The sequence below is a fragment of the Astyanax mexicanus genome, chromosome 1 (genome assembly GCF_023375975.1).
Source record: "Astyanax mexicanus isolate ESR-SI-001 chromosome 1, AstMex3_surface, whole genome shotgun sequence".
NCBI lineage: Eukaryota > Metazoa > Chordata > Actinopteri > Characiformes > Acestrorhamphidae > Astyanax > Astyanax mexicanus.
In genome coordinates, this window is record NC_064408.1 from 131177345 (window position 1) to 131202604 (window position 25260).

At 39.4% G+C, this 25260-nt stretch overlaps 1 long non-coding RNA gene and 1 pseudogene across 1 annotated transcript; both read right to left on the minus strand.

Moving 5' to 3' along the window:
- LOC111197508 (uncharacterized) overlaps nt 1-25260 on the minus strand; it is a 68991-nt pseudogene that overhangs the window by 24229 nt on the left and 19502 nt on the right.
- Nucleotides 4101-5359, minus strand: LOC125785751 (uncharacterized). The gene is made up of 2 exons (XR_007428097.1): nt 5212-5359; nt 4101-4162 (listed from the first exon to the last, which is right to left on the minus strand). It is a non-coding gene; the product is annotated as an uncharacterized LOC125785751 (long non-coding RNA).

The window sequence follows — 25260 nt, forward strand, 5'->3', positions numbered from 1 at the left end:
TTGTCAAATAAAAATCAAAAAGTATGCCATGCAAAAGTATTTAGCTCCCTTTACTCTGGCCAATGGGACAACTATAAATCTTGCACAAATCTGGCCTTAATGTAAAAATGGCAAGAAGAAAACCGTTGCTGTATACAGTTAGTAGCCACAGTCCATGTAGAAGACACAGTAAACATGTGGAAGAAGGTGCAGTGGTAAGATGAGACCAAAGTTGACCTTTTTGGCCTAAATGCAAAGTGCTATGTGTGGCACTGCTCATCACTCAAGATGGATGGAGCTCAATACAGGACAATTCTGAAAGAAAACCTGATGAAAATGTAAAAGACTTGAGATTGGGAAGGAGATTTACCTTCTAGCCAGACAATAGTATGGAATGGTTTGGATCATAACATTTTTATGTGTAAGAATGGCCCAGTCAAAGTTCTGACCTACATCCAATTGAGCTTCTGTGACTAGACCTAAACATTGCTGTTAACAGATGTTCTCCGACCTGGCTGAGCTATTTTTCAAAGAAGATTTAGCAAAAATGAGATGGTAGAGACATAACACAACAGACTTGCAGCTGTGATTGCTGTGAAAGGTGTCTCTACTAGCGAAAGGTCAAAAGAGGTCAATTTTAATTTAGTCCATTGAGTCGCATAATTATATCCAGGTCCCGTCATTCTAGAACCTTCTCATAGCTGCTTGGTAACCCTGGCCACTTTTGATATTTAATTAAGCATTTTTTAGAAAAGACATTTTGGAGATCTGATGACAGACTTGTATTCTGCATGTAGTCAAGGTCTAGCCTGCCAAGTATCAGATCACCAATGTGTCTATAAGGCTACTTAGAGAACCGGGCCTCTAATCGAAAAGCCAAAAAGACCAGTGAACCCGACTCGGATTTTGTGTATTTATGTGGATTACTCACCGTGCCTTTCGGCAGATGCTCATGGCTGGGACAAGTCTGCTGTAACCTTCGGATGATGTGTTGATTTTCTTCGAGTCCAGTTCTTCCAGAACTTCATCTGAGGTCAGAAGCATATAAGCTAGTGCTGAACACTGTCCAGGAGAGAGCTCCTGTCCTGAGTGTTTCTCTGAGTTTAGATACTCCTGAAGCTCTCCGGAGAGAGACTGGTCCTTCATTTCTGACAGACAGAGGAACAGATTGATGGATCTCTCAGTAGAAAGAGATTGGTAATATATATATTCTCCTTTTATGTGTTTCTTGATATGGTCTTTGGTTTTATCTGTGCTGCTGTGTTTAAAAGTCAGAAGCCCCTGTAGGAGTCTCTGGTTGGTCTGCAGTGAGATGCCTAGCAGGAAACGGAGGAACAGATCCAGGTGTCCATTTTGACTCTTTACAGCTTTATCCACAGCTCCCATCAGCACCTCATCTACTGTAACTTTCTCAGACCACTCTTCATACCATGGATAAAGACACTGCAGTTCCTTTAGATTCTCACTCTCCTGGCAATGGAATACATAAACAGCAGCCAGGAACTCCTGAAAGCTCAGATGCACAAAGCAGTAGACCTTACTCTGGTAAAGCACACATTCCTCCTTAAAGATCTCAGTAAAGATCCCAGAATACTCAGAGTAAGAGGCATCAATCCTGCTCTCACTCAGGTCCTCTTCATAGAACAGCACATTGCCTTTCATCAGCTGCTTGAAAGCCAGTTCAGCCAGATTCAGAAGCTCGGTTCTGTTGGATTCGAGCAGGGTTTTAGTATCTTTCTGATGAGTCTTGTCATATTTCTTTCTCTTTGTGTCCATCTGAATGTTCAGAAAGTGAGCGTACATTTGAGTTAAAGTTTTAGGGATTACTTTTACTTTGTTCTTGATGAGTTCCTGAAGCACAGTGTAGGTGATCCAGCAGAAGACTGGTATGTAGCACATGATGTAGAGTGTCTTCACCTTTTTAATGTGTGAGATGATTGTGTTAGCTTGTTCTTCATCCTGTATTCTCTTCCTGAAGTACTCCTCCTTCTGCTGGTCTGTGATGAATCCTCGCACTTCTGTTTTTCGGTGGATGTAATCTGGTGGGATCTGATCTGCTGCAGCAGGTCTGGAGGTGACCCAGACAAGAGCAGACTCAAGCAGTGTTCCTGTGATGAGGCTGGTCACCAGAACGTCTACAGTTGCCTTCTCTGTTATAGAGGACATTTTCTTCTGTTCAAAATCCAGAGGCTTCCTGAGCTCATCCAGTCCATCCAAGATAAAAGCACATCTACACTCATCATCAAAAAGCCCAGCTTCTTTTAAATGTTTCAGCTGTGGGTACAGATGAAGAAGAAGTCCTGGAAGGTCATACTCTTCATCTTTTAGAAGATTCAGCTCTCGGAAAGCAATAATGAAAACAAAATCTATGTCTGTATTGGATTTTCTTTCAGCCCAATCCAGAGCAAACTTCTGAACAGAGACGGTTTTCCCAATCCCAGCTATTCCCATTGTGAGCACTTTTTTAATGTTAAAGTCTCCATGGAAACACTATCTGTTGATGCATGTGTTGTGGGTCTGGCTTCCATCTGAATCACTTCATGATCTGTATTGACTCCTCCCCTCCAGTCCTCCACCACATACAGCTCTGAGTAAATCTTATTCAGGAGGATGTGCTTCCCTCTCTTTCCTGTTCCCTCAAATAAAGTTTCATAGCGATCGATGATGATCCTTTTGAGCTTCTCTTTTTCTTTTTCTCTTAGAGCCGCTGTATGATAGAAATAAAACAATCAAACATTACACACTATTATTTATAAAATTCGAACAGACATTATATGCACTATTAGGTTACATAAGGTAGTGTGCATGTAACACACAGAAACTATAAGCTGTAATATATTGGATCTGCATCATATTGTCTGTTATCTCTGCTGCTCCCAGCCTGTGCCTACCATCATTCTGGAATATTTAATCCATACATTAACTGATGCTATTCTCAGATGAACCGATCTTGATTCCAATCCATAAACTTCAATAATTTAACACAAATTGAAATCTGACGCAGATTTCAGTCCACAGCTTACCATTCACCCCTAGCAGCTTCAGTCTCAGAGTGTGCAAAGAGCATGACCTGTTGTTATGAGAAAAATATTTTGTTTTGGAGATATTTTAGTCTGGAAAGGTGAAAGTACCCTTGCAACATAGTTACAATTTAACCAGCTTAATTAAGGATCTAGATTGGAACCCCAATTGCCATTGTTCACTGAGGATGTCTTCAATGGCTCTAAATTCTTGGTCAAATCTCTCTTTGGTTTTTACCCTAGCCTGTACTATAACTCCTCTATCTGCTTTTGTCCCAGGAGCTGTAGCTTTGTTTTAAACATCCTTCTTGTAAAGCATTTGAATTGCCTCTGTGTATGGAAGGTGCTATAAAAATAAAGTGCCTTGCAATTTTAACACATAACTCCTGGTCTCATCAGAATTCACTTTTTCTGTCTGGTCATTTACCATTGGGAGCTCCACTAATTTAGACACACCTTCTGAATATCTAGACCTCATTTGCCCCTATTTTATCAAACTGTAGGTGAGCTGTGGTATCGGCAATTTCAGTTAGATATACCATATTGCAGACGAACAAAGTGATTTTCAGTAAAGTTAATGCTACCAAACTGCCACCTCACAGACATCAGGACTGTGCTTTGGAGCTCACTAAAGGTGCTAGGTGAATGAATTACAATTTTTTTCACCACTAGGTGGAAATACAAATACTGTGTCATGCCATACATATTCCGTAATGCTCCACTGATCTTCCAAGCATTCATTATTGATGCCCTTTGTGCATGGGTCAATAGTCACTATGTACTACATACAGTATAAAGGAAAAGTGTCTGGAACATATCAGTAATGTGGTGAGGGTGAGCCTTCAGGTCAGCAAGATGCAGAATATATTACATTACTTTGGCAACTGGATTCATTATCTGCTTGCATTAATAATATCCCAAAACCTTTATTTACATTTTAAGAGGTACTGAGCTACAATAGTAATGTGTATCCTATCTTGCAAACCACACTGCAACCAAAATGCAAAGACCTGTTTTATACAAGCTATGGTGTTTAAACTGAAATTGTTATTTGTATGTTAACCCATGATATTGAATGAGAGAAATGATAATCAGATTACTTGCATCACCTGTAGTGGAGGCTCCTGCAGTCTTTCCCACTACCTCTTCTCTTCTGTCTCTTCCTGAGAGAGTGAGCAGCAGTACAGAACAAGGAATATGAAAATCAGGTAAGGCCTTTTCTTATTTCTATTTTTCCTCTCTTTTCTCCCCAATTTGGAAGGCCAATTACCCAACCCACTTATAAGGACTCCACGTATCACTACTAATGCCCCTAACTCCAGGAGGGTGAAGACTAGCACATGCCTCCTCCCATACATGTGAAGTCAGACTACACCTTTGCCTCTTTATTAATCTCATTTAAAACAATTAGTTTTTAATTGTGTTTAAACCAATGTGTAAATGTCTGACAAGAGGAATTTTAGATACTTCCTCTAATGATATTCTGGCTGCTGATGGCTAGCTGCATGACTAAGAGTCGAACGAGTAACTCTGAAATCATTGCAGCAGAGCTTGAATTCACTGGACCACTCAGAACTCTCTGAGGATGTGAGAAACAGAATTGTTGTAAAGATGGCCTAGACTATGAGATGATTGATAACACCCTGAAACTGAGATACAGCATGATGTTCAAGGTCATACAACAGTTTTTCAAGACAGGTTCCAATCAGAACAGATCTCCACAGGGTTGAGTAACAAAGTTAAGTCCACATGTTCAGCGTAATAGCCAGGGATTTGCTTTTAAAAATAGATGTATGAGTGCCGCTAGCATTTCTGCAGAGGTTGAAGAAGCAGGATGCAGGTCAGCATGCAGTGCTCAGACTGTACACCACACACTGCATTACTTTATCTGCATGGCTCTGTCCTAGAAGAAAGCCTCTTTTTAAAGCTGATGCACAAGAAAGCCTACAAACAGTTTGCTGAATGACTTGTGTTCTAAAGAGACCAAGATAAACATATTTGTCTCCGATGATGTCCAGTATCTGTGGTGTTAATATTAATGTTAATATTGATGTTTTGGGCACAATTTGGACTTATATTATAATATAATGATAAACAATAATAAAATGATACTTAAATCATAAAATACCACTTCAAAAAAGCATTTATATTAAAACGAGTAACCCATTTGTCTTTTCACCTTTCAAGTTTTTAAGAAATAGTTTTTATTTACCTTCATGATTAGAGTCAGATCCAGTGATAATAGTAACTGGGCCATGAATCACATTGCTCTGAAGAACAGGAGCACTAACAGTCGCTCCAGTCTGAGCTGTGAGGTTCTGGACCAGGTCACTGGTAGCTGTGGGATTCTGGGTTGGGTTGTTCTGTACAAAACCTGTTCCATCTGTGTTTACATGGGAGCAAAAGAGTTTTAAGTATATCAACAGAACATGTATACTATAAAACATCATAATCAAACAAAGGTTCTCTGTCAGCTTCTTTTTTAGGCATGTTTTTCTACACATTTTTACATAATGGTATACACATGAATATAGTGTTATACACTGAATACATTACCCTATGTAAATCTATACACCTGGGCATATAATAAAAAATAATAATAACAAAAAATGTGCATGTCAAGGGAATATAAAGGAATGGATGCAAGTGCAAAGAGGTAAGTAATATTTATTCAAATAAATAGGACTTGCTGTGCTCAAACTCAAACTCCCAACCATGTCAGTGCTGGGCCATAATTCTATCCCTGCATGCCAGGAGGGGGAGCCACCACAACTCATGGCATAAATCCCAGTATCTAGATATGAGAAGCTCATACAGACACAGACTTATCCAAAGCGAACTGAATCTATAACTGCTACAAAAGTTAGCTCTACAAAGTACTGAAATTAGGGTCTGAATCGTTTTGCACATTGAGGTTTACTGTTATTTTGTAGTGTTTGTTGTTTGCTTCATAATAATCACATAAAAATCACATATTTAATTTGTAGGCGTGTTCTGAAACGCAATCAATTAAACAATTAATTTTAATTCCAGGGTGTACTCTGTAAACTCTGTAAATCTGTACACATGAACATAATACTCTACATTAAATAAGAGAATAAACATGGAGCTACATCACCTTCTTTATCTGCTCTGTCCTTAAACACTTGTGGATTGCTTGTGATCTTGTTTGACGGCACCTGAAGGAGAGCAGATTCAGGTTTAATGGAGGTCTTTGGTAATGAGGTAGATCAGATATTCCAGGTTGTTTGAGGGAGGAAAGATCCCAGATTTCTGCATAAGATCTGCCTTTTATCCATTTTCTGTCAAATATATTCAGTTGGTAAATATTTGGTGAATCCCTAAATATATTTTTCTTTTTTAAGTGCTAACTTAAACCCCCAGTGTTTCTTAAAATCTTCTAATTACAAAGCAAACAGTGGATTACAAGAACTAGAGAGCAGCACAACAATTAAGAAACAAGTTAAAACTCACAATGATAAAGATAAAAAATAAATAAATAATAAATAAATAAAAAAATCACAAAAAAGTAAGTAGAAAGTTTTATGGGTTAGGGAATTTTAGGGAGTTTAAAGAATTAAGCGCTTGCAGCGGTTTCTTCTGAACAAGAGCAAAACATACCTAATGTACAATTTTTATATATAAAAAAAAAAAAAAAAAAAAATATATATATATATATATATATATATGCATTCAAATGTGAAAAGCATAATTGTATGCTTTTCTACAATGCCATACTAACTGGCCTCCTGGCCTGTGTAGTAAAACCACTACAGATGATTCAGAATGCAGCAGCACGGTCACATATCACTCTGCTGCTCATTGACCTCCATTGGCTACCAGTTGCTGCTCGCATCAAATTCAAAGCTCTTACAATCGCCTACAAGGTGATGACAGAACAGGCTCCTTCCTACCTGCACTCGCTCCTGAAGGCTTACGCTACCTGCCGCTGCGCTCCTCCAATGAACGTCGCCTCGCTTTACCAAACAAACATTCACACAAAGCAATCCAGACTGTTCTCATACAGAGTTCCCCAATGGTGGAACAAACTACCTTCTACTACCAGATCAGGAGAATCTCTCACTATCTTTAATAAACTCCTGAAGACAGAGCTCTTCAAAGAGCACTTACTCTCCTAACACCTCTAACTAACTACCTTCTACTACCAGATCAGGAGAATCTCTCACTATCTTTAATAAACTCCTGAAGACAGAGCTCTTCAAAGAGCACTTACTCTCTTAACACCTTTAACCTTCTACTACCAGATCAGGAGAATCTCTCACTATCTTTAATAAACTCCTGAAGACAGAGCTCTTCAAAGAGCACTTACTCTCCTAACACCTCTAACTAACTACCTTCTACTACCAGATCAGGAGAATCTCTCACTATCTTTAATAAACTCCTGAAGACAGAGCTCTTCAAAGAACACTTACTCTCCTAACACCTCTAACTAACTACCTTCTACTACCAGATCAGGAGAATCTCTCACTATCTTTAATAAACTCCTGAAGACAGAGCTCTTCAAAGAGCTCTTACTCTCCTTACACCTCTAACTAACCAACTACTTCTAACCTCATCTGCCTCTTCCTCTTCTCTACTCCTCTATCCCATTATTTCCCTTTGACCTCCTTTAAGCCCTATCTAAAGATGTTTTTACCTTTAACTTCTTTTATTTTGTACTTCACTTTTGTAAGACGCTTTGGACAAAAGTGTCTGCCAAATGTAATGTAATGTAAGTGTAAGAAAAGCCACAAAATTAGGTTTCTGGAATTGATGTATAGATTTATGTATAGAATGTATGTGGTTAACTGCAGTCAGTGGTGGGTAGAAACATGTCTACCACTTCCTTAAAGTCGTCATAGTTGTCAAATGACCGGCTTTGCACACACACACACACACAAAAAAAATAACACATACCTTGGTTGTGTTGAGATTTTTTCTGTAAATGACCATCATCTCTTGGGTTCTGTGGGTTTTATAGAAAATTAAGATCTACATTGTGTTTCTGTATGAAAAAAAATCACTTACTGTAATAATAATCATTTATTTTATACATTTACACACAATATAACATTTACAGACTTCACACAACAGAATAAATCGTTATATAGTCATAGAATAAAGTAGGACAGTACATAAACTCTGTGAGCCCTATTTTAGCGATATATAGTCCAGAACCATGGAGCTTGATTTAGGGCGTAACAGTGACTTTTTTTTGTGAAGGCTTATTCCTAGAACTCCCCTGTTGAAGCTTACACCTCTAAACCTCCATCTGAGGTTTAAACAAGACCAACTCCACCCACATCCTCTCTAACCATAATCTAATCATCTACAGCTGATGAGCATTGTCGAATTCAATCAATTTTACACAGTTTAAGTAGTAATAAATATGGACATTTCCTTACCTTGTCCTCTCACGAAATGTACATTTTTGTATATTCAATTTTAAAGCTTGTGTTTTAAAGTATTTTTTTTCAGTTTTATGTGTTTAGTTATATAAACTCTCAGTACACATGTTGCATTGGCCAGAGAAAATAACATTGTACACAAAACAAAATCACTCAATCTGTATAATGGAACATACTGGTAGTAAAAAGGACAATATACATAAACTGAATTAATTGAAGATGACAGTGTAAACAGATCCTCATGAAGATCCATAATGAGAGTAAAGTGTGGAGTAAAGTGTGGAGTACAGTCTGAGTATTAAGGGATGTTATGTAAAGCTACTCACTCTGGGTCAGAAGCTCCTTCTGCACACTTGCAGTTTTTACCCCCCATTTTGAAGAGTTTCACAGCTGGAGACTGAATATGTGTCCCTCTGTGAACATCCATAAACACATCCATAAACTCCACCTACATCCCCTAAACCCACTGTACATATTAAAACTGTAGCAGTGGAGTGTTAAACGTAAAGATCAGAAAGTTTAGTTTAAAAGACATTGTTCATGTATCCTGTAGAATCCAGAGAGAAAGAGTAAAAATAAAGAGTGTAATTAAATGAAATGATCTTACCTGCTATGAGCAGAGCTGTATCAGTCCATGAGCTTTTAGTCCTCAGCTTCTAAACTCCTGTACCTTTAGATCTGGAACAGAGGATAGAATTTAGCTTTTAGCTCATTCTGATCATAAACTTTCCATATAAAACTTCTTCTGATCTGTAGAGGAAACGTATAAAGCCAGATTTTAGTAAGTAGATCTGCGTAACAGGAAACAGGTTTCACAAAACAAACTCAGACACAGCTACATAAAGAAAGCCCACATAGGCAGTATGAATTCAGTTCTATATCTGTTAGAGACTCTGATATTAGATCAGAGTAGAAATAGAATTTACAGTTCTACATATCTGCAGAAATTACCTGTACTCCCCTACTTTACTGTAAAATGAAAAAGTTTAGAAAATTCTAAATTACAAGGAAATTTACTGTAATAGATTTTGGAGTTTTGAGAAACTTGCATTTTTAACTTTTGAAGAAATCCACTAAAAGTTCTTTAGTCCAGATAATTATTTTTAAAAACTTGGCCTAATTATACAAAAATCAGTTATTGTTAATGATATTATTACTGATAATCACCTTACTGCACTATGTCACTATGTAAACCTGGGTTAAACCTGATGAATATATCGCTTTAAATGAGTCTACACCCAGGTTTTAGCTATTTTAGTCACCCACGCAGCTCTGGTCGTGGCGGTGGGGTTGCCATAATCTATGACTCAATGTTAGGTATATCTCAAAACTCACAATTGGATGCTAAGTCGTTTGAAGTTCTTAGTCTTAAAGTAGCAGGCCCGTCTCCTGCTTCCAAAACGCAGCATTCATTTCTGCTTATAACACTATATCGTCCTCCTGGACCATACTCAAATTTTATTAGTGAATTTGCTGACTTTCTAGCAGCAGTAACTCTTCTTTCTGATAAGATCATAATTGTTGGAGACTTTAATATCCACTTTGAAAAGGACCAGGATCCACTAAAAATTGCATTTAAATCAGTTTTAGATGCTCTAGGCTTTAAACAAAATGTAATTGGCCCCACTCACCGATGTAGTCATACATTAGACTTAATTTTGACACTGGGTATTGAGGCTGAGAATACAGTTACTCTTTCTCAACATGACTCAATATCCGATCATTATCTAATTATGTTTGAAATAGTTTTTAATCAAAATATCCTCCTCCCGCCCTGCTATATCAGCAAGCGTAAAATAACAACCGCAATTCCTAATGAATTTGTAAATAATCTCCCCGACTTAACCATCTCCTTTCCGTCCTATGAACATGATCTCGAGCACAAAACAGAAAATCTACAAACTGTGCTCCGCTCTAACCTTGACCGCGTAGCGCCGACAAAAATAAAACAAATCAGGGATAAAAAGCTAGCACCGTGGTATAATGACCACACACGTACATTAAAACAAACCGCTCGTAACTTTGAACGTAGTTCAGCATAGTCTCACAGACTACAAAAAAGCCCTAATTAAAACAAAATCCCAGTATATTTCATTGCTTATTGAGAAAAACAGAGACAATCCTAGATTCCTTTTCATTACTGTGGCTAAACTCACCGGCAGTCAAAAACAAACTAGCTCCGTTATCCCTGTCGACATTAATAGTAATGATTTCATGAAGTTCTTTGATGAAAAAAATAATAGCATTAGACAAAAAATTCAGTATCACTCCCAAAATTTACTTATAGATATCGATGAATGCTGCTTCAGCTCTGAGGCACACCTAGAGTGTTTCAGCCCGGTTACAGAAAAAGATTTTCTTAGTGTAATTAACTCATCAAAATCAACATCATGTATATTAGATCCAGTACCCACACAATTACTTAAACAGGCACTGCCAAAGGTGGGAAAATCTTTACTAGAAATAGTAAATTCATCCCTTAGCATGGGCTACGTACCCAATTCTCTTAAATTGGTGGTCATTAAGCCCATTATCAAAAAGCCAAATCTGGACCCCCGCAAGCTTGCTAATTATAGACCAATTTCTAATCTTTCCTTTATAGCCAAAATCCTAGAAAAATTGTGTTTAACCAGCTGTGCTTGTATCTACAAAGTAATAGCATGCATGAGGTTTTTCAATCTGGATTTAGACAAAACCATAGTACTGAAACAGCTTTACTTAGAGTAACTAATGATTTACTTTCAGCTCTTGATAGGGGCAGTAATGCCATCCTTGTACTGCTAGATCTGAGTGCTGCCTTTGACACCATAGGTCACGCTATTCTACTTGATAGGTTAGAAAATCTTATAGGAATTAAAGGATCAGCCCTCACCTGGTTCAGATCTTATCTGAGAGATCGATTCCAGTGTGTTTACTTAAATAACGAATGCTCTTATCAGTCTAGAGTAAAATATGGTGTCCCTCAAGGATCAATACTGGGTCCATTACTCTTTACTCTTTATATGCTACCACTGGGTAAAATTAACCGTAGGCATGGTATAAACTTTCACTGCTGTGCTGATGACACGCAACTTTACATATCTGCTAAACCCAACGAGGAGCTCTGTATAAATCAAATAACAGACTGTATTAAAGACATTAAAAATTGGATGAGACACAACTTTCTCTTACTTAATTCTGATAAAACTGAGGTCCTTCTATTAGGTCCTAATATTGATAAAAACATAAATGTTAATACTGTAGACATATACGGTCACTTTCTTTTGATGCTCACATATGTAGCATAGTCAAAACTGCATTCTTCCACTTAAGAAATATAGCTAAAATCCGCAGTATACTCTCTCTGGAAGATGCTGAGAAGCTGGTACATGCATTCATAACCTCCAGGCTGGACTACTGCAACGCGTTGTTGGCTGGAAGTCCACATAAATTACTCCATAAACTCCAGCTAGTTCAGAATGCAGCCGCAAGAGTGCTAACCAGAGCTAGAAAGTTCGATCACATTACACCTATTCTTTCATCCCTACACTGGCTACCTGTTAAATTTCGTATAGATTATAAAATACTTCTCCTGACTAGGGCTGGGGCGACGCGTCGACATAATCGACGTCATCGATTACGAAAATACATCGATTTGCATAACGTGCGTCGGCGCGTCGTAAATATGATCAGAACTATGTTAATTAACACGGTAACATAGAAGCATAGAACTATTATTTAATTAAAATGATTTTTAAGAACAGCTAAACACAGTTCTGCAAGTCAAACGCGGAGGAGTTCACGTGCGAGAGAGAGAGAGAGAGAGAGAGACACACACACAGAGAGAGAGAGACACAGAGAGAGAGAGAGAGAGAGAGAGAGAGACACAGAGAGAGAGAGAGAGAGAGAGAGAGAGAGAGAGATTCGCTTGTTCTGGTGAGAGCTCATATTCTAGTCCCATACATAATTCTGCAGCTCCCTCAGTGTTTTCTGTCGTATTTTGCGGCTAGCGCGAGCGCTTACAACTGACACCGCGCACCGCGAGGTGCCGCCGCGTTTGTGCCGAATTCGACTCTCTGCTGAATCTGACTCCCGCTTCGCGGACAGAATCGGCACAACACCCCCGCTGTAGAACTGCGGTAGTGAAAACAGCGCTTATAAATAAATTAGTTTAGTTTCACTTTCAGTTTTCGTTATTTTTTTTTTTTTTACATAAAAATATAATTAAAAAACGCGCCTACATCTCGGACTATTTTCTGGAGCCCGGGTCGGATTTCGGGTCGGACCTCGGGTCATGTCGGGTTCGGGCAGAGGAGAGCATGGACTCCGGAGAGCAATCTCCAGCTACAAAAAAACGCCAGCGGGCATCTAAAGTTTGGGAGCATTTCACGCAAAAGGGCAACAATGTGGTCCTCTGCCATACGTGCAAAAGGAGCACTTGAAGCGCAAACATCCAGGAGCACTATGTCAACAGGGTCACACAGTAAGTTACCGATTACATCAGGGTCTCCACGGGTGTCCTCAAAAGACTTAAGGCTGTCTACCAAAGGCTTTAAACCTGCCACAGGCAGAAATTATACATTTTTGGTTTATATTTGTGCATGGCATTTCGCAGATTCCAGAAACAGTAGCATTATTCATAAGTTCAGGTGTTTAGCTAAGCTAGCTGCCTTAAGTTATTTTAGCTAGCGCCGTCGGCGCTGCGGTGTTGCACCGTTTTCTGTCACCGTCGGAATTTTGTGACCAGTGCTCACGGTTATGAGCGTTCATTGGCAAAACGGAAGCTTTCTATACCTACACCTTACCCTCAGCCCTAAACTTAACCGTTTTGGCCAGTCGGGGTAAACATTAGAAACGAACACGTTTCAAATCGGCCAGTGCACCGGTCTGCTGAGAACTACTTGCCAGTGGTCACAAAATCTAGCGGTCACAGAAAACAGTGCAACACACGGTTGTGGTGTATGGGAGCTTACCATTTTTAGCGTTAAAGATCTAAACGTGTTGTACATGTAAGTGATTATAAGTGTGGGGTTTGGTTTAGTAGGCTTGTGTTGTTGTTGTTGTTGTTGTTATTATATATTAATATAGTAATTTATCGTTTGCTTTAAAACGTAAAATAATAATTATTTAAATATGTTTCTCAATAAATAGATTAGTCGACTAATCGAAAAAAATAATCGTTAGAATAATCGTTTAAAAAATAATCGTTAGGGACAGCCCTACTCCTGACGTATAAATCCCTCAATGGTCTGGCCCCGCATTATCTACAGGAACTCCTTACTCCTTACAATCCGCCGCGTTCCCTCCGCTCCCAAGACGCTGGCCTGTTATTAGTCCCGCGTATTAGAAAAAACTATGCAGGAGGAAGAGCGTTCTTTTATAAAGCTCCCCAACTTTGGAATAACCTCCCTATTGATATACGGGACTCAGACACACTCTCAATCTTTAAGACTAGACTCAAAACATTTCTATTTGCTCAAGCTTTTGAGTAATGTCTCATTACAATTTTCTTCCTCTTACAGCTTATCCAGCAAATATAAACCCTGTCCTAATCATCTGCTTTCTCTTTCTCTCCCCATGTCCTGAGCTGCTGCTACCAGTGCCCATCCCATTCCAGCAGAGTTTTATAAAACCATTCTAACCCCTTTTTCTTCCCTCCCCTCTCTGTTCTCTCTCTCTATCTTTCTCACGTGCTAAGATGCCTGGCCGGCCGGTCGGCCTGGATGTGTCTGTCTGTGGTTCCAGCTTTCAGGAATCAGCCCTGTCCTTCTACTCATCAGAATTATTACAGAACCTTTCTAACTTCTGCTTTTTGTTTCTGTTCCTTTCCTTTCTGTTTTCTCTATCTATCTCTTTTACATGTATGGAGATGCTGTTCCTGATGTTCACAGCCTGGCTCTCCACTGCCCGCTGTGTTGTTCTCCGGCTCTGCAACCCTGCACTGATTAACATTAACACACTCAGTATCTTATATTCATTATATCACTTATATTCATAAATTAGTACCTGTTATATTAGCCATAGTTCACATTAATTCTCTGTACTGTTTTGTTCTGTTATTTGTTTGTTGTTTGTTGTTTGTTTGTACTGAGCGGGTCAACCCGAGTAGGATGGGTTCCTCGGACTGAGTCTTGGTTCCTTCCAAGGTTTCTTCCTCTTAAAGGGAGTTTTTGCCACTGTGTCACCATAAAATTGGCATCTCTGTGGTGCTGCTCATAAGAGGCGTGGACCTGTTTTTCCTGTAAAGCGGCTTTGTGACAACCTTTGTTGTAAAAAGCGCTATATAAATACAATTGAATTGAATTGAATTGAATTATATTCTATGAAATGTGTATTGTATAAATTCTGCTGATTTTCCTTTAGCTACTTCAACACTGAAGTCAGGCAGTTCACTCTTATATAATACATATATATTCCCAAGAGAAGCAGCAGCAGCCTGTGGGGAATGACTACATACTGATGGTGAGCGAGAGCTGGGAGTGTCACCACCATCAGGTGAAACCCCTAGGGAATTGTTTAGTATATTTAGTATTTATTATTTGTATAATATTGTGGGTAAATGATAATTTAATGAATATACAGTAGTATTCCACAGTATAAATATATTATATGATTGTTTAAATACACAAATAGCTAAACTAATGGACTAACAGTTACCAAATAAATAAATACATTTGTAAAGAAAACAGGTTAATAAGGAAGAGTTCAGGATCAATATTTGGTGGAATGACCTTGGTTATTATGCCACTCTTGGCATAAAAATTTAAGCAGTTCAGAGTGGGCTGGCCATGACAGGGTCGTGAGCTGGTGGTCCTTCATCCACACCTTAATTGATCTAGCTGTGTAGAACTGAACATTGTCCAGCTGAAAAAACAGCCCTCGGAGTTGGGGGACATTGCCAGAGTAGAAGGAAGCGAGTTTTCTTCAGGATAATCTTGTATTTCCAAACTGCCCAATTCCAGCCTTGCTGAAGCATCCCCAGATCATCACCAAGCCTCCACCAAATTTCACAGTGGGTAAAAGTACACCTCTGCAGTTCACCTTACAGTACAGTAAACATTTGATGGCCAGGTGTTACATTGGACTCATCAGCAAAAATAATTTTACTTCAGTCCTTTATGGTCCAATTCTTTGAATCATTGAATTTAAGTGTTTTTTTTTTTTACAGAGTTTCCAACCAGAAATGAAATCCTAGTTTAGTATCCAGTGCTGGATATCTTCTCCTGATCTTCGCTAACAGAAACATGGATTTGGTCTGATGGTTCTATGGACAGGGTAGTATTTTTTATAGATATTTTAGAATACATGTTTCATTTAGTTTGTGATGTTCCTCTGTGTGATCTGTTACACTGTGTGAACTGTACACTTTAAATGAATTCAACTCAACAGTAAATGAGTTAACTAAAGTGTGGAGCAAAGAAAAAAAAGGAATAAAAGAGGAACTAAACCTGCTGCAGAAACAAAACTCACAGCTCAGCAAAGGGCTGGGCAACTGTGGTCGATTTCACTTCCGCTTATAAAGGTTTTTAGGTTCTTTCAGTCATATGATCATTTCTGAGAAACCACACTCACATCACAGTGAAATTTGCTTGCTTTCAATGGAAACACACTTAAGATTATGAAATAAAGCACAGAAACAAGACATGCAGACATTATCAGAGTAAAAATATAGATTTTAATGATGACTGTGTACTTTAAAATTTGCCTTAATCAAAGAAGCCACCTTTTACATCCTGGCAGTCCCTAGGCATTCAAGCTGTCAACTTTTAGAGGTAATCTGATGTGATTTTACCCCGAGCTTCCTGTAGCTTCATCTCCCAAAACATGGATTGGGTTGATGCAGTTTACCTCTGTACCATATGTTCAAGCTGCTCCGACAACAGCTCAATAGGGTTCAGATCCAGAGACTGTGCTGATCACTCCATTATTGTCAGAATTCAGGCCGACTCCTTATTTCTGAAATATTGCGACACAATTTCGAGGTGTGTATAAGGATGTTGTAGGATGAAATTGGCCCCAATTAAGCATTGTCCACAGGGTATGGCATGGCGTTCGATCTTCTGGTAGATTGAACTATAGAACTATAGGGGGGATAAGGCTTTGAAAATCAAAACATTGATTCTTCTAAAATGAACTTTCAGAAACACACTGGCCTGAGAATCTGCAGTTTACAGTGTGAACTCTTCAGTCCAGCAGAGAGTAGCTTCACTCTTGAACCCTACGGCTTATTATTTATGAGGTCCAGCTCTTCTTTGGAGGGATTTTCAAGATTTAAAACTAATCCCAGACTTTTACACGTCTTAACTCCAAGATTAAACAAAGTTAACGTACAAAAGGAGAAAAGCACAGCACAATTTACCTAAGAATACTTTCTACTGGCCTTTTTATACAGTAAACCTATAACACTATGTTAATGTAAAAAAACAAAGTGGCTGAAAATGTACATTGTCATGCTTCTACCAAGTTTATTATTGTACTCAGAAATATAAAAGTATCATGTTACCAAAAAACTGGGCTTGGTCATGTCTTGATCTCACACTCCACAAAAAAATCTACCCAATAAAAAACACTCATAAGAAGCTAGATAAACTGTTATTTAAAACATCATATTACAAGCCACTAAAAACCTGTTACATTCCGACTCTTTACCATTATTCTGGGTAAGAAAGTAGACATAGTAAGTGCAGAGGTGCCAATATGTGTCATGAGATTTTTATTAAGGTTAGACAGGGACATGAATAAAACAGCATGGGAAGGGTTAAAGGAGAGGAAATGTGCATTAAAATCACTGTATAAAAACACTGACCTATATATATGTATAGACCTAGGTATAGACTTAGATATTTCTTTTAGTTAAGTACCACCTCCTAGCACCCTTTAAACGATATTTACCAAAGTCTATAAACATTTGGTAAAACTGTATTGAAGGGTTACAATCATTTTTTAATAATAATCCTGTTAAATTTTAGAAACTTTCTTTCAGATTTAGCAGTGGACAAACTGAACTCTGGACCATGTGGTCATCTTCATCATGGTAACAACATTTATATTAGTAAAGCTCTGAATTTAAGGTTTATTAATAATTTCAAAATTAAGTGACAGAAACACTGACCTGAGAATCTGCAGTTTACAGTGTGAACTCAGTCCAGCAGAGAGCAGCTCCACTCCTGAATCCTGCAGGTCATTGTTACTGAGATCCAGCTCTGTCAAGGAGTTTTCCAGCTTTAAAACTGATCCCAGAGTTTTACACATCTCCCTAAAAATATATCCTCTCTGTTTGAACAGGGACAATCTAAAACAATCTAAACTACACATCGTTTAGTGCACAAAAAAACAGGATTGTTCAATTTGTTTCCGGCTACCATGCTTGCACAGGTCTCCACATCCTCCACCTGCAGTGTAAGCAGCAAGCTAATTGGTTGCGGTTGTTGAGTGTCCAGTGCCTGGTTGCATAAAACACATTAAGTTTTTTCTTTCAATTTAAACATTAAGAGATTTTCTCTTACCCAAGCGAATCACATAAATGTGTTAATTAAATAAAATACTTTACATGATTCACTTAACTAAAAGGAAACGGTAATGTGTTTACTACAGTGACTTTACTGCAGTCACTTTCCACTGTAACCATGACAACCTCTCACCAGAGGTAATAACCGTTCTATGAAGAACAAAATTTAATATGCCAGCTCTGCTCGTTTAGTGTGTTTTCTCAAGATTCAGCGACTTCTCAGTCTATTCACTTCTGTGATTTTTTTGTGTTGATAATGCTGAGTTCCCTTTCACTCACAGGGTCTCACATCAATAATCTACTCATCAATGATGTCCAAAAACATCAGGACCTCAGATAATCTAAGAGCTGTCTGGAAGGGAGAACCTGGATTAGAACTTTTAGAAGAAGAGTGGAATCATGCACTGCAAAAAGTTTAAGGTTCATCACTGTTTATATTTAACAGCTTAATTTTATCCAAGTGTTGATAATCTTGTAATAGTTGTTGTTATAAGGATTTTCTGGACATGATTTTGTCACGTTCTGGTCTGAACATGTTAATATTATATCTGATGTTTTATCTGAGATGTGTGAGCTAGATATAAAGCCCGGTGCTCTTTTACAATGAACGTCATCCAGTCCACCTAAAGCAGCACAGTGGCTTCATCGTCGTTTTTTTTTTACTTTTTGAAAAAATCAAATATTAAATTAGATAATCTCACCACTTTTATTATGATTGGAAAGTCTGTGTTTATCCCTGTATTCAGTCACCTCCAGCTGAATAAGGTGCTCCCCCACCCCATCCATGTTTTCTATTGTCATTCTTGAGATATTTTATTTACTTTTTGTTGCTTTTGTTTCTTCTTCTTTATGTAAGTATGTAAAATTCATGCATTGTATTTTTGCATGTATTTGTAAATTCAGACCTAAAAAAGAAACAAAAGCAAGGCTGTAATGAAGAAGTAAACACTCGCAGGGAATAATGATTTGTATAGGGGAGAATCATCAATACTTGGCGAGGTGTGAGTGAAGTGCAGGTGTATTTATAGGGGGTGTAATTGTTGTAGTCAATATTCAGGTGATGTGATCATATAAGGGAGTGATGTCAGTGTCTGGTGCATTCTGGGCATTGTTACAATTATTACAATAATCACATTAATCACTAACAGTGTGCTAAATGGTAGATGAATAACGATGTTCCTCTGATTGTATTTTTATTATTTAAAGAATACAAAATACAGTTGATCATATACAGATAAATAAGAGATGACAAAGGGAGTGACAAATGAAGGAGAACTAAAGACAATAATAGAAAAATGTATAATAAGTAACGTTTAAAATTTAACCCACAGTAATGGTGCTGTCACACACACACACACACACACACACACAAACACTATACACACCTAAAAACATACACACAGATAAACACACACACACAACACACACATACAAACACAGATACACACAAAGACACAAACACAAACACACAGGCTGATAAACAAAAACACACAGTAACACACTCACATACACATGCTCCCTATACACACACAGGCACACACACGCACTGTACACTCTATACACACACACACACACACACACAGACACAGACACACACACTATACAAAAAGCACAATATACACAGATACACAAACAAAAACAGACTGACACACACACACACACAGATAAACACACAAACACAGACACACACAAGCACAGACACACATACACAGATTCACACAGGATTATTCTATTTTACACAGAGTCACTGAGGAGTCAGAATAATTTAACCCAACCAAATTATAAACCCCAATTCCTGCATAGAGGGGCTGAGTGAAGGTGGTGTAGAATGTGTGTAAGTGTGTGAGAGTGTGTGAGAGTGTGTGTGAGAGTGTGTGAGTGTGTGTGTGAGGGTGAGTGTGTGTGTGAGTGTGTATCAGAGGAGACTCTGTAGAAGGACAGAGTGCCGGAGGGACAGTCCACATACACTCCTACTCTCCTACAGCCGGAGGAAGGAATGTAGAGATCAGTTCTGTTATTATTGTGATGAACACTGTAGCCGGTATCAGTGCAGATCAGACTCCAGGAGTTTATATTCTCTCCAAACCCACAGTCTGATCCTCTTCCTTTCCTGCTGATGGTTTTATAACTCAGAGCTACAGCAGCTGCTCCTCTCCACTCAGCCTCCCAGTAACAGCGTCCAGTTACACCAGTTACTCTCTCTCTACTCAGAACCTGTGGACACACATCAAATCTCTCTGGATGATCAGGATACGACTGCAGCTCCTCCCTAATCTCCACCCTCCTGTTCTCCTCACTCAGAGAGAGACCAGGGTTTACTGTGTTTAGATCCAGTGTGAAATCACAGCCGTCTGAAAACAAGAACACACACATTACACACACATTACACACATACTACACACACACTACACACACATTACACACACATTACACACACATTACACACACACACACTACACACACATTACACACACTGCACTGATACAGAGAGAGAAATATGTGTGTGTGTGAGAGAGAGAGAGAGAGAGAGAGAGAGAGAGAATACTTACATTTCTTTAATCCAGGTTTGATTCTGAGCTCACCTCCATGTTCCATTCTAAACACACACACACACACACACATACACACACACACGCGCGCACACACACACACAGATCAGCAGGGTGTGAGAGTGAAATGCAGAGTTTCTCTCTCTGGGTTTATATTAGTGAACATGGTGAAGGAATATGAAGTTCTGGATTTTCCTGATACACAATAATTAACGTTAATCCTTAAGAAGAAACACCCTCTCCTTTATAACACCATTAACACAATTAGAGGAAACCAGAGCCTCAGATTTAAATTTTAATATCTAATAACAGATTCAATATAGTAGTAAATAGTTTTAGTGAGAATAAAGTGCAAAGATATTTAACATACATGATCACAGCAGTTACTGAGGTAGAGAGTTTATAGTTTTTTTATGAAAAAAGCAGCAAATATTGCTGATAGGGATAGAGCCATGTCTGTGTGCTGAGAGTGTGAGTGAACACAATGTGAACACCCAGAAATTTCCACTGCACAATGTTCTGCGGGTGGTCATCTGGAGCTCTCCTGAAGTCAACAACCATCTCTTTGGTTTTATCCACGTTTAGAGATTACGTTGTTGGTTCTGCACCAGTCCGTCAGCCACTGCACCTCCTCTCTGTATGCTGACTCATCGTTCTGGCTGATGATGGCAACTAAAGTTGTGTCATCAGCGAACTTGATGATGTGGTTAGAGCTGTACTTTGTAGTACAGTCATGAGTCAGCAGAGTGAACAGCAGTGGACTGAGCACACAGCCCTGGGGGGCGCCGATGCTCAGTAAGGTGGTGTTGGAGGTGTTGTTTCCAATCCTGACTGATTGTGGTCTCTCAGTCAGGAAGTCCAAAACCCAGTTACACAGGGAGGAGCTATCCTCATTAACAACAGTAAAATCCTCAAGAAAAGAAAGATCCTCATCCTGGGCATGTGACTGTTAAAGAGACAATCTGCTGCCGGGATGTTGAACTGCTCGCGGTGTGACATCATACACACGTCCATCGCTGGGCTTCAGACACAACACCCGAATGCTTTTGTCACTCTGTCTGGCTACTTCAACCACATTATGCTGGACTCCACCCTGACTTCCTTTACCCAGTATGTGGACTGTACCACCAGAAAAAAACAGGACAATTGACCTCCTGTATGCTAACATCAGTGATGCATACACGGCCATCCCTCAGCCTCCACTTAGAAAATCCGATCACAACCTGGTTTTCCTGCAGCCTCAGTACAAACCCTGTGTGATGAGGCAACCTAAAACAACACGCTCCTTCAGGAAGTGGTCTCAGGAGGCAGAGGAGACCCTGAGGGACTGCTTTGCATCCACAGACTGGAGTGTGCTGCAGGACTCTCATGGCGAGGATATTGAGGGAGTAACAGACTGCACAACTGACTATCTGAACTTTTGCATGGACATTGTGGTTCCTGTAAGAACTGTTCACTGCTTTACCAACAACAAGCCCTGGATTACCAGCGACGTAAAGGACCTCTTAAACAAAAAGAAGAGGGCCTTTAAAGACAAGAACCAGGAGGAGTTGAAGAATATTCAGCGTGAACTCAAGTCCTGCTTAAAGGAGGCTAAGGAGACCTACAGGAAGAAGGTTGAGCAGAAGTTACAAGTTAACAACATGAAGGAAGTCTGGGACGGTATGAGGACAATCACGGGATGCAAGCCAAAGAGTGATAGTGCAACAGCTGGTGGTGTGGAAAGAGCGAACGAATTCAATCTCTTCTATAACCGGTTTGATTGCTCTGTTTCATCATCACCTGCTTCTGTCTGCCCTGCCATCAGAGCAACATCAGCCTCTGCCCCACCGGATACCTCCCACCCTCTTCTCAGTGCTGTTCAGATCTCCCTCCCACAGACTGTCAGCCCATCCAGTCCTGCGAGACTGTGGTCAGTAGCACTGGAGCACCACAGGGGACTGTGCTCTCCCCCTTCCTCTTCACTCTATACATATCAGACTTCCAGTACAACTCTGAGATATGCCATCTGCAGAAATTCTCGGATGACACTGCCATTGTTGGGTGTGTCAAGGGTGGTCAGGAGGAAGAGTACAGGAGAAAGGTGGATGATTTTGTTGCTTGGTGCCGACTGAACCAACTGCAGTTGAACATATCCAAGACCAAGGAGATGGTGGTGGACTTCCGTAGGTCTGGACTACCCTTGCAGCCGGTCTCCATTGAGGGGGTTGATGTGGAGACAGTCAAGACCTTGGTCTGCAGCTGGACGACAAACTGGACTGGTCAACAAATACAGACACCCTGTACAGGAAGGGACAGAGCCGGCTCTATTTCCTGAGGAGACTGCGGTCCTTTAACATCTGTAAGAAGCTTCTGCAGATGTTCTACCAGTCAATCGTGGCCAGCATTCTCTTCTACGCTGTGGTGTGTTGGGGAGGCAACATGAAGAGGAGAGATGCATCGCAGTTGGACTCTTTATCTCCTCCCATCAGGGACGGGATGCTGCTGCCAACTGAGTTTAACCAAGTCACACCATATGGACATAATTCAACCACTTAATTCTTAGCTCTTTACACCAACACTTCCCCAACCTCATTTACTTCTATCTATCTATTCCATGCCCATTAATTAACAAATGACTACCATGACTACTAAGGAGTGAGTACACTAAGAAATAACAGCAGAAAGCCTCCAAAAAGTTGCAGAAAATGTAAAAGAAAAAAAAATATTCTGATGCAGAAATTGAGGTTTTATTGAATTAAGTAAATGAAAGCAACACCTTTCATTTACCGGATTCATAGTGCCGTTTCTGGATCTAAAAAGGAAAGGTGTTGGCTGCAACTGACGTGCTGTAAATGCAGTGTCCTCTGTTACTAAAACAGTCCAGGATCACGGGGAAAAGGGTTAAAGGATTAACATTCTCAAGCCTGTCTACGGCAGGTGAAAGAATTATCAGAATTATTGTTAAAACCTGATCATCAATTATTATTCCTGGTGGTGATGGGGATCCGCAGCTGAAGGAACTCCCATATAATGATGAGAAAACGGTTCTGTCCTTGTATTGTGTAGTTTTGTTTATTATTTTCAAAATATTAACTTAACTGGGCACTCTTCTTTTTGTCAGTAACAGACTTCATTCTGTCTATCTGCAGCACACCTGAATCTTCTCCCTGAGAACTTCTTCATACCTGAGTGTCTCCAGTGTGCAGTGTGGATCCTCCAGTCTGGCAGAAAGCAGCTTCTCTCCTGACTCTCCTGGGTGGTTGTAGGTCAGATCCAGCTCTTTCAGGTGGGAGGGATTTGAACTCAGAGCTGAAGCCAAAAAAGAACAGCCCTTTTCTGTGATCATGCACCCAGATAATCTAGAGAGAGAGACAGAACAGAAAATGTGCAATATGCATTACACCAAAATTTGACCGGTGCAAAAGTATGGGCACCCTTATCATTTTATTGATTTGAATACTCCTATCTACTTTTTACTGACTTACTGAAGCACAAAATTGGTTTGATAACCTCATTGAGCTTTGAACTTCATAGCCATGTGTATCCAATCATGAGAAAAAGGTATTTAAGGTGGCCAATTGCAAGTTGTTCTCCTATTTGAATCTCCTCTGAAGAGTGGCATCATGAGCTCATCAAAACAACTCTCAAATGATCTAAAAACAAAGATTGTTCAACATAGTTGTTCAGGGGAAGGATACAAAAAGTGGTCTCAGAGATTTAACCTGTCAGTTTCCACTGTGAGGAACATAGTAAGGAAATGGAAGACCACAGGGACAGTTCTTGTTAAGTCCAGAAGTGGCAGGCCAAGAAAAATATCAGAAAGGCAGAGAAGAAGAATGGTGAGAACAGTCAAGGACAATCCACAGACCACCTCCAAAGAGCTGCAGCATCATCTTGCTGCAGATGGTGTCACTGTGCATCGGTCAACAATACAGCACACTTTGCACAAGGAGAAGACATTTCTGCCATTACTGCATTTCTGCATTTTTTTTGCACAAGGAGCCATTTCTGCAAGCACCCCACAAACAGAGTCGCCTAAGGTATGCAAAAGCACAAAGCACACCTCAGGCGACTCTGTTTGTGGCGTGCTTGCAGAAATGGCTTCTTTTGCATCACTCTCCCATACAGCTTCTCCTTGTGCAAAGTGCGCTGTATTGTTGACCGATGCACAGTGACACCATCTGCAGCAAGATGATGCTGCAGCTCTTTGCAGGTGGTCTGTGGATTGTCATTTTCTGTTAGTACAATAAACCTCATTTCAATCCTGAAATATTACTGTGTCCATCAGTTATTATGATGTATCAAACTGAAATGGCTGTTGCAAAAAATTATTAAGATTAATAGGGGTGCCTAAACTTTTTTATATGACTCTACATATCTTGGTAAACACTGAATATTAAACTGCACCGGAGAATCTGCAGTTTACAGTGTGAAATCTTCAGTCCAGCAGAGAGCAGATCCACTCCTAAATCCTGCAGGTTATTGTTGCTGAGATCTAGCTCTTTGAGGGAGGAGTTTTTCAGCTTTAAAACAGATTTCAGACTTTACTCCAAGATTACATAAAGTAAATCTGAAAAATTAGATATTAACACAAATGATTTTATAATAAATGTAAAGTTTATTTTAAACTAAACCCAATACACTCCCTGTCTGGCATATTACCATGCCAATAAACTTATAGAACAACAACAGTTCTTATAATTTAACGGCCCTTTGCAGAAAAGCTTGACATGTTAAAATGGGAGCCTTTTGGGAGTTTTAAGCCTCCTCTGATAGAAGCAGGAGCACCTTTGATATGGATTTGAAGAATATACCTGTCATATTGCAATATCATT